Genomic DNA, 9,919 nt, shown 5'->3' on the forward strand with positions numbered 1-9,919 from the left:
GCTCTAGCAAAATGAACTACACGATCTTGTGCTATGCTTAGGATTGGGTCTTGTCCATCACATCATTCTCCTAATGATGTGATCCCTTTATCAATGACATCCAATGTCCATGGTCAGGAAACCATAACCATCTATTGATCAATGAGCTAGTCAACTAGAGGCTCACTAGGGACATGTTGTGGTCTATGTATTCACACATGTATTACAGTTTCCAGTTAATACAATTATAGCATGAACAATAGACAATTATCATGAACAAGGAAATACAATAATAACCATTTTATCATTGCCTCTACGGCATATTTCCATCAGAAGCGTCGTGCATGGCGGCGGTCATACTCCTCCATCTCGCGGCGGAGGAGGAACGCCGGCACCTCGAGCCCGCAGTTGGTGTACCGTCGAGCTGAGCACTTCCACGCCGCGTCGGCGCCGATGCAACGCTTGCGCTTTGGGTCTTCGTCGTCGCCGCCGCCGCCGCCGGGAGAAGCACCTCTCCGGCCATTGAACCACATTCCGTGCTGAAGGAAATATGCCCTAGAGGCAATAATAAAGTTATTATTTATTTCCTTATATCATGATAAATGTTTATTATTCATGCTAGAATTGTATTAACCGGAAACATAATACATGTGTGAATACATAGACAAACAGAGTGTCACTAGTATGCCTCTACTTGACTAGCTCGTTGATCAAAGATGGTTATGTTTCCTAGCCATTGACATGATTTGTCATTTGATTAATGGGATCACATCATTAGGAGAATGATGTGATTGACTTGACCCATTCCGTTAGCTTAGCACTCGATCGTTTAGTATGTTGCTATTGCTTTCTTCATGACTTATACATGTTCCTATGACTATGAGATTATGCAACTCCCGTTTACCAGAGGAACACTGTGTGTGCTACCAAACGTCACAACGTAACTGGGTGATTATAAAGGTGCTCTACAGGTGTCTCCGAAGGTACTTGTTGGGTTGGCGTATTTCAAGATTAGGATTTGTCACTCCGATTGTCGGAGAGGTATCTCTGGGCCCACTCGGTAATGCACATCACTTAACCCTTGCAAGCATTGCAACTAATGAGTTAGTTGCGGGATGATGTATTACGGAACGAGTAAAGAGACTTTCCGGTAACGAGATTGAACTAGGTATTGAGATACCGACGATCGAATCTCGGGCAAGTAACATACCGATGACAAAGGGAACAACGTATGTTGTTATGCGGTCTGACCGATAAAGATCTTCGTAGAATATGTGGGAGCCAATATGAGCATCCAGGTTCCGCTATTGGTTATTGACCGGAGACGTGTCTCGGTCATGTCTACATAGTTCTCGAACCCGTAGGGTCCGCACGCTTAAAGTTTCGATGACGGTTATGTTATAAGTTTATATGTTTTGATGTACCGAAGGTTGTTTGGAGACCCGGATGTGATCACGGACATGACGAGGAGTCTCGAAATAGTCGAGACATGAAGATTGATATATTGGAAGCCTATATTTGGATGTCGGAAGTGTTCCGGGTGAAATCGGGATTTTACCGGAGTACCGGAGGGGTTACCAGAACCCCCCGGGGGATTAATGGGCCATAGTGGGCCTTGGTGGAGAAGAGGAGGGGCGGCCAGGGCAGGCCGCGCGCCCCCTCCCCCTCTAGTCCGAATAGGACAAGGAGGGGGGGCGGCACCCCCTTTCCTTCTTCTCATCCTCCTCTTTCCCCCCTTCTCCTACTCCAACAAGGAAGGGAGGGAGTCCTACTCCCGGTGGGAGTAGGACTCCTCCTGGCGCACCTCCTCCTGGCCGGCCGCACCTCCCCCCTTGCTCCTTAATATACGGGGGCAGGGGGCACCCTAGAGACACAACAATTGATTTGATCTTTTAGCCGTGTGCGGTGCCCCCTTCCACCATAGTCCACCTCAATAATACTGTAGCGGTGCTTAGGCGAAGCCCTGCGTCGGTAGAAAATCATCATCGTCACCACGCCGTCGTGCTGACGTAACTCTCCCTCAACACTCGGCTGGATCGGAGTTCGAGGGACGTCATCGGGCTGAACGTGTGCTGAACTCGGAGGTGCTGTGCGTTCGGTACTTGATCGGTCGGATCGTGAAGACGTACGACTACATCAACCGCATTGTGCTAACGCTTCCGCTTTTAGTCTATGAGGGTACGTGGACAACACTCTCCCCTCTCGTTGCTATGCATCACCATGATCTTGCGTGTACGTAGGATTTTTTTTGAAATTACTACGTTCCCCAACAGTGGCATCCGAGCCTGGTTTTATGCGTAGATGTCATATGCACGAGTAGAACACAAGTGAGTTGTGGGTGATATAAGTCATACTGCTTACCAGCATGTCATACTTTGGTTCGGCGGTATTGTTGGATGAAGCGGCCTGGACCGACATTACGCGTACGCTTACGCGAGACTGGTTCTACCGACGTGCTTTGCACACAGGTAGCTGGCGGTGCTTCGGAGATGGAGATCACAAGCACAAGATGATGATGGCCATATCATATCACTTATATTGATTGCATGTGATGTTTATCTTTTATGCATCTTATCTTGATTTGATTGACGGTAGCATTATAAGATGATCTCTCACTAAATTTCAAGATAAAAGTGTTCTCCCTGAGTATGCACCATTGCCAAAGTTCGTCGTGCCCACACAGCACGTGATGATCGGGTGTGATAAGCTCTACGTCCATCTACAACGGGTGCAAGCCAGTTTTGCACACGCGGAATACTCAGGTTAAACTTGACGAGCCTAGCATATGCAGATATGGCCTCGGAACACTGAGACCGAAAGGTCGAGTGTGAATCATATAGTAGATATGATCAACATAAATGATGTTCACCATTGAAAGCTACTCCATTTCACGTGATGATCGGTTATGGTTTAGTTAATATGGATCACGTGATCACTTAGAGGATTAGAGGGATGTCTATCTAAGTGGGAGTTCTTAAGTAATATGATTAATTGAACTTAAATTTATCATGAACTTATTACCTGATAGTATCTTGCTTGTCTATGGTGATTGTAGATAGATGGCCCGTGCTATTGTTCCGTTGAATTTTAATGCGTTCCTTGAGAAAGCAAAGTTGAAAGATGATGGTAGCAATTACACGGATTGGGTCCGTAACTTGAGGATTATCCTCATTGCTGCACAGAAGAATTACGTCCTGGAAGCACCGCTAGGTGCCAAACCTGCTGCAGGAGCAACACCAGATGTTATGAACATCTGGCAGAGCAAAGCTGATGACTACTCGATAGTTCAGTGTGCCATGCTTTACGGCCTAGAACTGGGACTTCAACGACGTTTTGAACGTCATGGAGCATATGAGATGTTCCAGGAGTTGAAGTTAATATTTCAAGCAAATGCCCGGATTGAGAGATATGAAGTCTCCAATAAGTTCTACAGCTGCAAGATGGAGGAGAATAGTTCTGTCAGTGAGCATATACTCAAAATGTCTGGGTATAACAATCACTTGATTCAACTGGGAGTTAATCTTCCGGATGATAGCGTCATTGACAGAATTCTTCAATCACTGCCACCAAGCTACAAGAGCTTCGTGATGAACTATAACATGCAAGGGATGGATAAGACAATTCCCGAGCTCTTCGCAATGCTAAAGGCTGCGGAGCTAGAAATCAAGAAGGAGCATCAAGTGTTGATGGTTAATAAGACCACCAGTTTCAAGAAAAAGGGCAATGGGAAGAAGAAGGGGAACTTCAAGAAGAAGAACAAGCAAGTTGCTGCTCAAGAGAAGAAACCCAAGTCTGGACCTAAGCCTGAGACTGAGTGCTTCTACTGCAAGCAGACTGGTCACTAGAAGCGGAACTGCCCCAAGTATTTGGCGGATAAGAAGGATGGCAAGGTGAACAAATGTATATGTGATATACATGTTATTGATGTGTACCTTACCAGAGCTCGCAGTAGCACCTGGGTATTTGATACTGGTTCTGTTGCTAATATTTGCAACTCAAAACAGGGACTACGGATTAAGCGAACACTGGCCAAGGACGAGGTGACGATGCGCGTGGGAAACGGTTTCAAAGTCGATGTGATCGCCGTCGGCACGCTACCTCTACATCTACCATCGGGATTAGTATTAGACCTAAATAATTGTTATTTGGTGCCAGCGTTGAGCATGAACATTATATCTGGATCTTGTTTGATGCGAGACGGTTATTCATTTAAATCAGAGAATAATGATTGTTCTATTTATATGAGTAGTATCTTTTATGGTCATGCACCCTTAAAGAGTGGTCTATTTTTGATGAATCTCAATAGTAGTGATACACATATTCATAATGTTGAAGCCAAAAGATGCAGAGTTGATAATGATAGTGCAACTTATTTGTGGCACTGCCATTTAGGTCATATCGGTGTAAAGCGCATGAAGAAACTCCATACTGATGGACTTTTGGAACCACTTGATTATGAATCACTAGGTACTTGTGAACCGTGCCTCATGGGCAAGATGACTAAAACGCCGTTCTCCGGAACTATGGAGAGAGCAACAGATTTGTTGGAAATCATACATACATATGTATGTGGTCCGATGAATGTTGAGGCTCGCGGCGGATATCGTTATTTTCTCACCTTCACAGATGATTTAAGCAGATATGGGTATATCTACTTAGTGAAACATAAGTCTGAAACATTTGAAAAGTTCAAAGAATTTCAGAGTGAAGTTGAAAATCATCGTAACAAGAAAATAAAGTTTCTACGATCTGATCGTGGAGGAGAATATTTGAGTTACAAGTTTGGTCTACATTTGAAACAATGCGGAATAGTTTCGCAACTCACGCCACCCGGAACACCACAGCGTAATGGTGTGTCCGAACGTCGTAATCGTACTTTATTAGATATGGTTCGATCTATGATGTCTCTTACTGATTTACCGCTATCATTTTGGGGTTATGCTTTAGAGACGGCTGCATTCACGTTAAATAGGGCTCCATCGAAATCCGTTGAGACGACGCCTTATGAACTGTGGTTTGGCAAGAAACCAAAGTTGTCGTTTCTTAAAGTTTGGGGCTGCGATGCTTATGTGAAAAGGCTTCAACCTGATAAGCTCGAACCCAAATCGGAGAAATGTGTCTTCATAGGATACCCAAAGGAGACAGTTGGGTACACCTTCTATCATAGATCCGAAGGCAAGACATTCGTTGCTAAGAATGGATCCTTTCTAGAGAAGGAGTTTCTCTTGAAAGAAGTGAGTGGGAGGAAAGTAGAACTTGATGAGGTAACCATACCTGCTCCCTTATTGGAAAGTAGTTCATCACAGAAACCGGTTCTTGTGACGTCTACACCAATTAGTGAGGAAGTTAATGATGATGATCATGGAACTTCAGATCAAGTTGTTGCTGAACCTCGTAGGCCAACCAGACAAAGATCCGCACCAGAGTGGTACGATAATCCTGTTCTGGAGGTTATGTTACTAGACCATGACGAACCTACGAACTATGAAGAAGCGATGGTGAGCCCAGATTCCGCAAAATGGCTTGAGGCCATGAAATCTGAGATGGGATCCATGTATGAGAACAAAGTGTGGACTTTGGTTGACTTGCCCGATGATCGGCAAGCCATTGAGAATAAATGGATCTTCAAGAAGAAGACTGACGCTGACGGTAATGTTACTGTCTATAAGATCGAGTTGTTGCGAAAGGTTTTCGACAAGTTCAAGGGATTGACTACGATGAGACCTTCTCACCCGTAGCGATGCTTAAGTCTGTCCGAATCATGTTAGCAGTTGCCGCATTTTATGATTATGAAATTTGGCAAATGGATGTAAAGAGTGCATTCCTGAATGGATTTCTGGAAGAAGAGTTGTATATGATGCAACCGGAAGGTTTTGTCGATCCAAAGGGAACTAACAAAGTGTGCAAGCTCCAGCGATCCATTTATGGACTGGTGCAAGCCTCTCGGAGTTGGAATAAACGCTTTGATAGTGTGATCAAAGCATTTGGTTTTATACAGACTTTTGGAGAAGCCTGTATTTACAAGAAAGTTAGTGGGAGCTTTGTAGCATTTTAGATATTATATGTGGATGACATATTGCTGATTGGAAATGATATAGAATTTCTGGATAGCATAAAGGGATACTTGAATAAGAGTTTTTCAATGAAGGACCTCGGTGAAGCTGCTTATATATTGGGCATCAAGATCTATAGAGATAGATCAAGATGCTTAATTGGACTTTCACAAAGCACATACCTTGACAAAGTTTTGAAGAAGTTCAAAATGGATCAAGCAAAGAAAGGGTTCTTGCCTGTGTTACAAGGTGTGAAGTTGAGTAAGACTCAATGCCCGACCACTGCAGAAGATAGAGAGAAGATGAAAGATGTTCCCTATGCTTCAGCCATAGGCTCTACCATGTAGGCAATGCTGTGTACCAGACCTGATGTGTGCCTTGCTGTAAGTCTAGCAGGGAGGTACCAAAGTAATCCAGGACTGGATCACTGGACAGCGGTCAAGAATATCCTGAAATACCTGAAAAGGACTAAGGATATATTTCTCGTTTATGGAGGTGACAAAGAGCTCATCGTGAATGGTTACGTTGATGAAAGCTTTGACACTGATCCGGACGATTCTAAATCGCAAACTGGATACGTGTTTACATTGAGCGGTGGAGCTGTCAGTTTGTGCAGTTCTAAACAAAGCGTTGTGGCGGGATCTACGTGTGAAGCGGAGTACATAGCTGCTTCGGAAGCAGCAAATGAAGGAGTCTGGATGAAGGAGTTCATATCCGATCTAGGTGTCATACCTAGTGCATCGGGTCCAATGAAAATCTTTTGTGACAATACTGGAGCAATTGCCTTGGCGAAGGAATCCAGATTTCACAAGAGAACCAAGCACATCAAGAGACACTTCAATTCCATCCGGGATTTAGTCCAGGTGGGAGACATAGAAATTTGCAAGATACATACGGATCTGCATGTTGCAGACCCGTTGACTAAGCCTCTTCCACAAGCAAAACATGATCAGCACCAAGGCTCCATGGGTGTTAGAATCATTACTGTGTAATCTAGATTATTGACTCTAGTGCAAGTGGGAGACTGAAGGAAATATGCCCTAGAGGAAATAATAAAGTTATTATTTATTTCCTTATATCATGATAAATGTTTATTATTAATGCTAGAATTGTATTAACAGGAAACATAATACATGTGTGAATACATAGATAAATAGAGTGTCACTAGTATGCCTCTACTTGACTAGCTCGTTGATCAAAGATGGTTATGTTTCCTAGCCATTGACATGAGTTGTCATTTGATTAACGGGATCACATCATTAGGATAATGATGTGATTGACTTGACCCATTCCGTTAGCTTAGCACTCGATCATTTAGTATGTTGCTATTGCTTTCTTCATGACTTATACATGTTCCTATGACTATGAGATTATGCAACTCCCGTTTACCGGAGGAACACTTTGTGTGCTACCAAACGTCACAACGTAACTGGGTGATTATAAAGGTGCTCTACAGGTGTCTCCGAAGGTACTTGTTGGGTTGGCGTATTTCGAGATTAGGATTTGTCACTCCGATTGTTGGAGAGGTATCTCTGGGCCCACACGGTAATGCACATCACTTAAGCCTTGCAAGCATTGCAACTAATGAGTTAGTTGCGGGATGATGTATTACGGAACGAGTAAAGAGACTTGCCGGTAACGAGATTGAACTAGGTATTGAGATACCGATGATCGAACCTCGGGCAAGTAACATACCGATGACAAAGGGAACAACGTATGTTGTTATGCGGTCTGACCGATAAAGATCTTCGTAGAATATGTGGGAGCTAATATGAGCATCCAGGTTCCGCTATTGGTTATTGACCGGAGACGTGTCTCGGTCATGTCTATATAGTTCTCGAACCCGTAGGGTCCGCACGCTTAAAGTTTCGATGACGGTTATGTTATGAGTTTATATGTTTTGATGTACCGAAGGTTGTTCGGAGTCCCGGATGTGATCACGGACATGACGAGGAGTCTCTAAATGGTCGAGACATGAAGATTGATATATTGGAAGCATATATTTGGATATCGGAAGTGTTCCGGGTGAAATCGGGATTTTACCGGAGTACCGGAGGGGTTACCGGAACTCCCCGGGGGATTAATGGGCCATAGTGGGCCTTGGTGGAGAAGAGGAGGGGCAGCCAGGGGGGCGCCCCCCTTTCCTTCTTCTCCTCCTCCTCTTTCCACCCTTCTCCTACTCCAACAAGGAAGGGAGGGAGTCCTACTCCCGGTGGGAGTAGGACACCTCCTGGCGCGCCTCCTCCTGGCCGGCCGCACCTCTCCCCTTGCTCCTTTATATACGGGGGCAGGGGGGCACCCTAGAGACACAACAATTGATTTGATCTTTTAGCCGTGTGCGGTGCCCCCTTCCACCATAGTCCACCTCGATAATACTGTAGCGGTGCTTAGGCGAAGCCCTGCGTCGGTAGAACATCATCATCGTCACCACGCCATCGTGTTGATGAAACTCTCCCTTAACACTCGGCTGGATCGGAGTTCGAGGGACGTCATCGGGCTGAACGTGTGCTGAACTCAGAGGTGCCGTGCGTTCGGTACTTGATCGGTCGGATCGTGAAGACGTACGACTACATCAACAGTGTTGTGCTAACGGTTCCGCTTTCGGTCTACGAGGGTACGTGGACAACACTCTCCCCTCTCGTTGCGATGCATCACCATGATCTTGCGTGTACGTAGGAAAAATTTTGAACTTACTACATTCACCAACACGTGCCACATCCGGGCTCGGTGGTGGCGGATCTGGCGGCAGCGCGGCGAAATTGGCGCAGATTCGGTGCCGGCGGCGAGAAATAGCGGTGGAATTTCGCGAGTCCCGGCGGCGGGGGAAAAGGGTTGCGGCCCATATCGCGTCCGCGGAACGGTAAAAATGGAGGTCTGGTGGTTTGATACGTCTCCAACGTATCTATAATTTTTATTGTTTCATGCTATTATATTTTCTGTTTTGGATGTCTTATATGCATTAATATGCTATTTTATATTATTTTTGGACTAATCGATTAACTAGAGCCCAGTGCCAGTTTCTGAATTTTCCTTGTTTTTAACATTTATAGATAAAGAATATCAAATGGAGTCCAAACGGAATGAAATTTGACGGTGATTTTTATTCGATCAAAATAACCCCACGAGACTTGAGAGGAGGCTAGAAGACCCACAAGGCGGCTACAAGCCGTGGGGGTGCGTCTCCGGGGGGCCCTGGCTTGTGGGCCCCTCATGGACTGTGTTGACCTAATCTCTGCACTATAAATACCCAAATATTCCCCCTATACCAGAGAGCACACAAAAAATACTTTTCCACCACCGCAAGCTTCTGTTCTCGTGAGATCCCATCTTGGGGCCTTTTCCGGCACTCCGTCGGAGGGGGATTCGATCACGGAGGGCCTCTACATCACTACAAAAAAAGACACATCCGTGACATTTTGGGCCGAACGAATTTTTTTCCTGTCATACATATGACACTTCTATGACGATAATTGTGACAAAACCCGGTATCATCATAGATGTGGTGGACTCCTACTACTATGACAAAAAATCATGACAAAAAATGGGCTTTTCGTCCTAGGCGGGCCGGAGACGCAGCTGCATGACATTCTTTGGGCCGTCCATGACGGAAAAAACCATGGTAGAAGCGAGGGGGAGGAAAATTTCGGGGAGTTCCCGGTTACGGTGGGAGGTCGGGGGCCGAGCGATGCGCGTTTCTCTCTTACACGTACTCGCGTGTGTGCGAGGCGTTGGCTCTAACTGAACCCGAGCAAGGCGTTGGGCTCTAACTGAACCCGAGCGATTGCACTACAGGCTACGCGTTACTGAACCCGAGCGATCGATCGATGGCTGTTAACTGAACCCGATCGAGCGATTCCTTCGCCACTGTTGCTAACTGAAGCCGATCG

Source organism: Triticum aestivum, chromosome 1D (genome assembly GCF_018294505.1).
Source record: "Triticum aestivum cultivar Chinese Spring chromosome 1D, IWGSC CS RefSeq v2.1, whole genome shotgun sequence".
NCBI lineage: Eukaryota > Viridiplantae > Streptophyta > Magnoliopsida > Poales > Poaceae > Triticum > Triticum aestivum.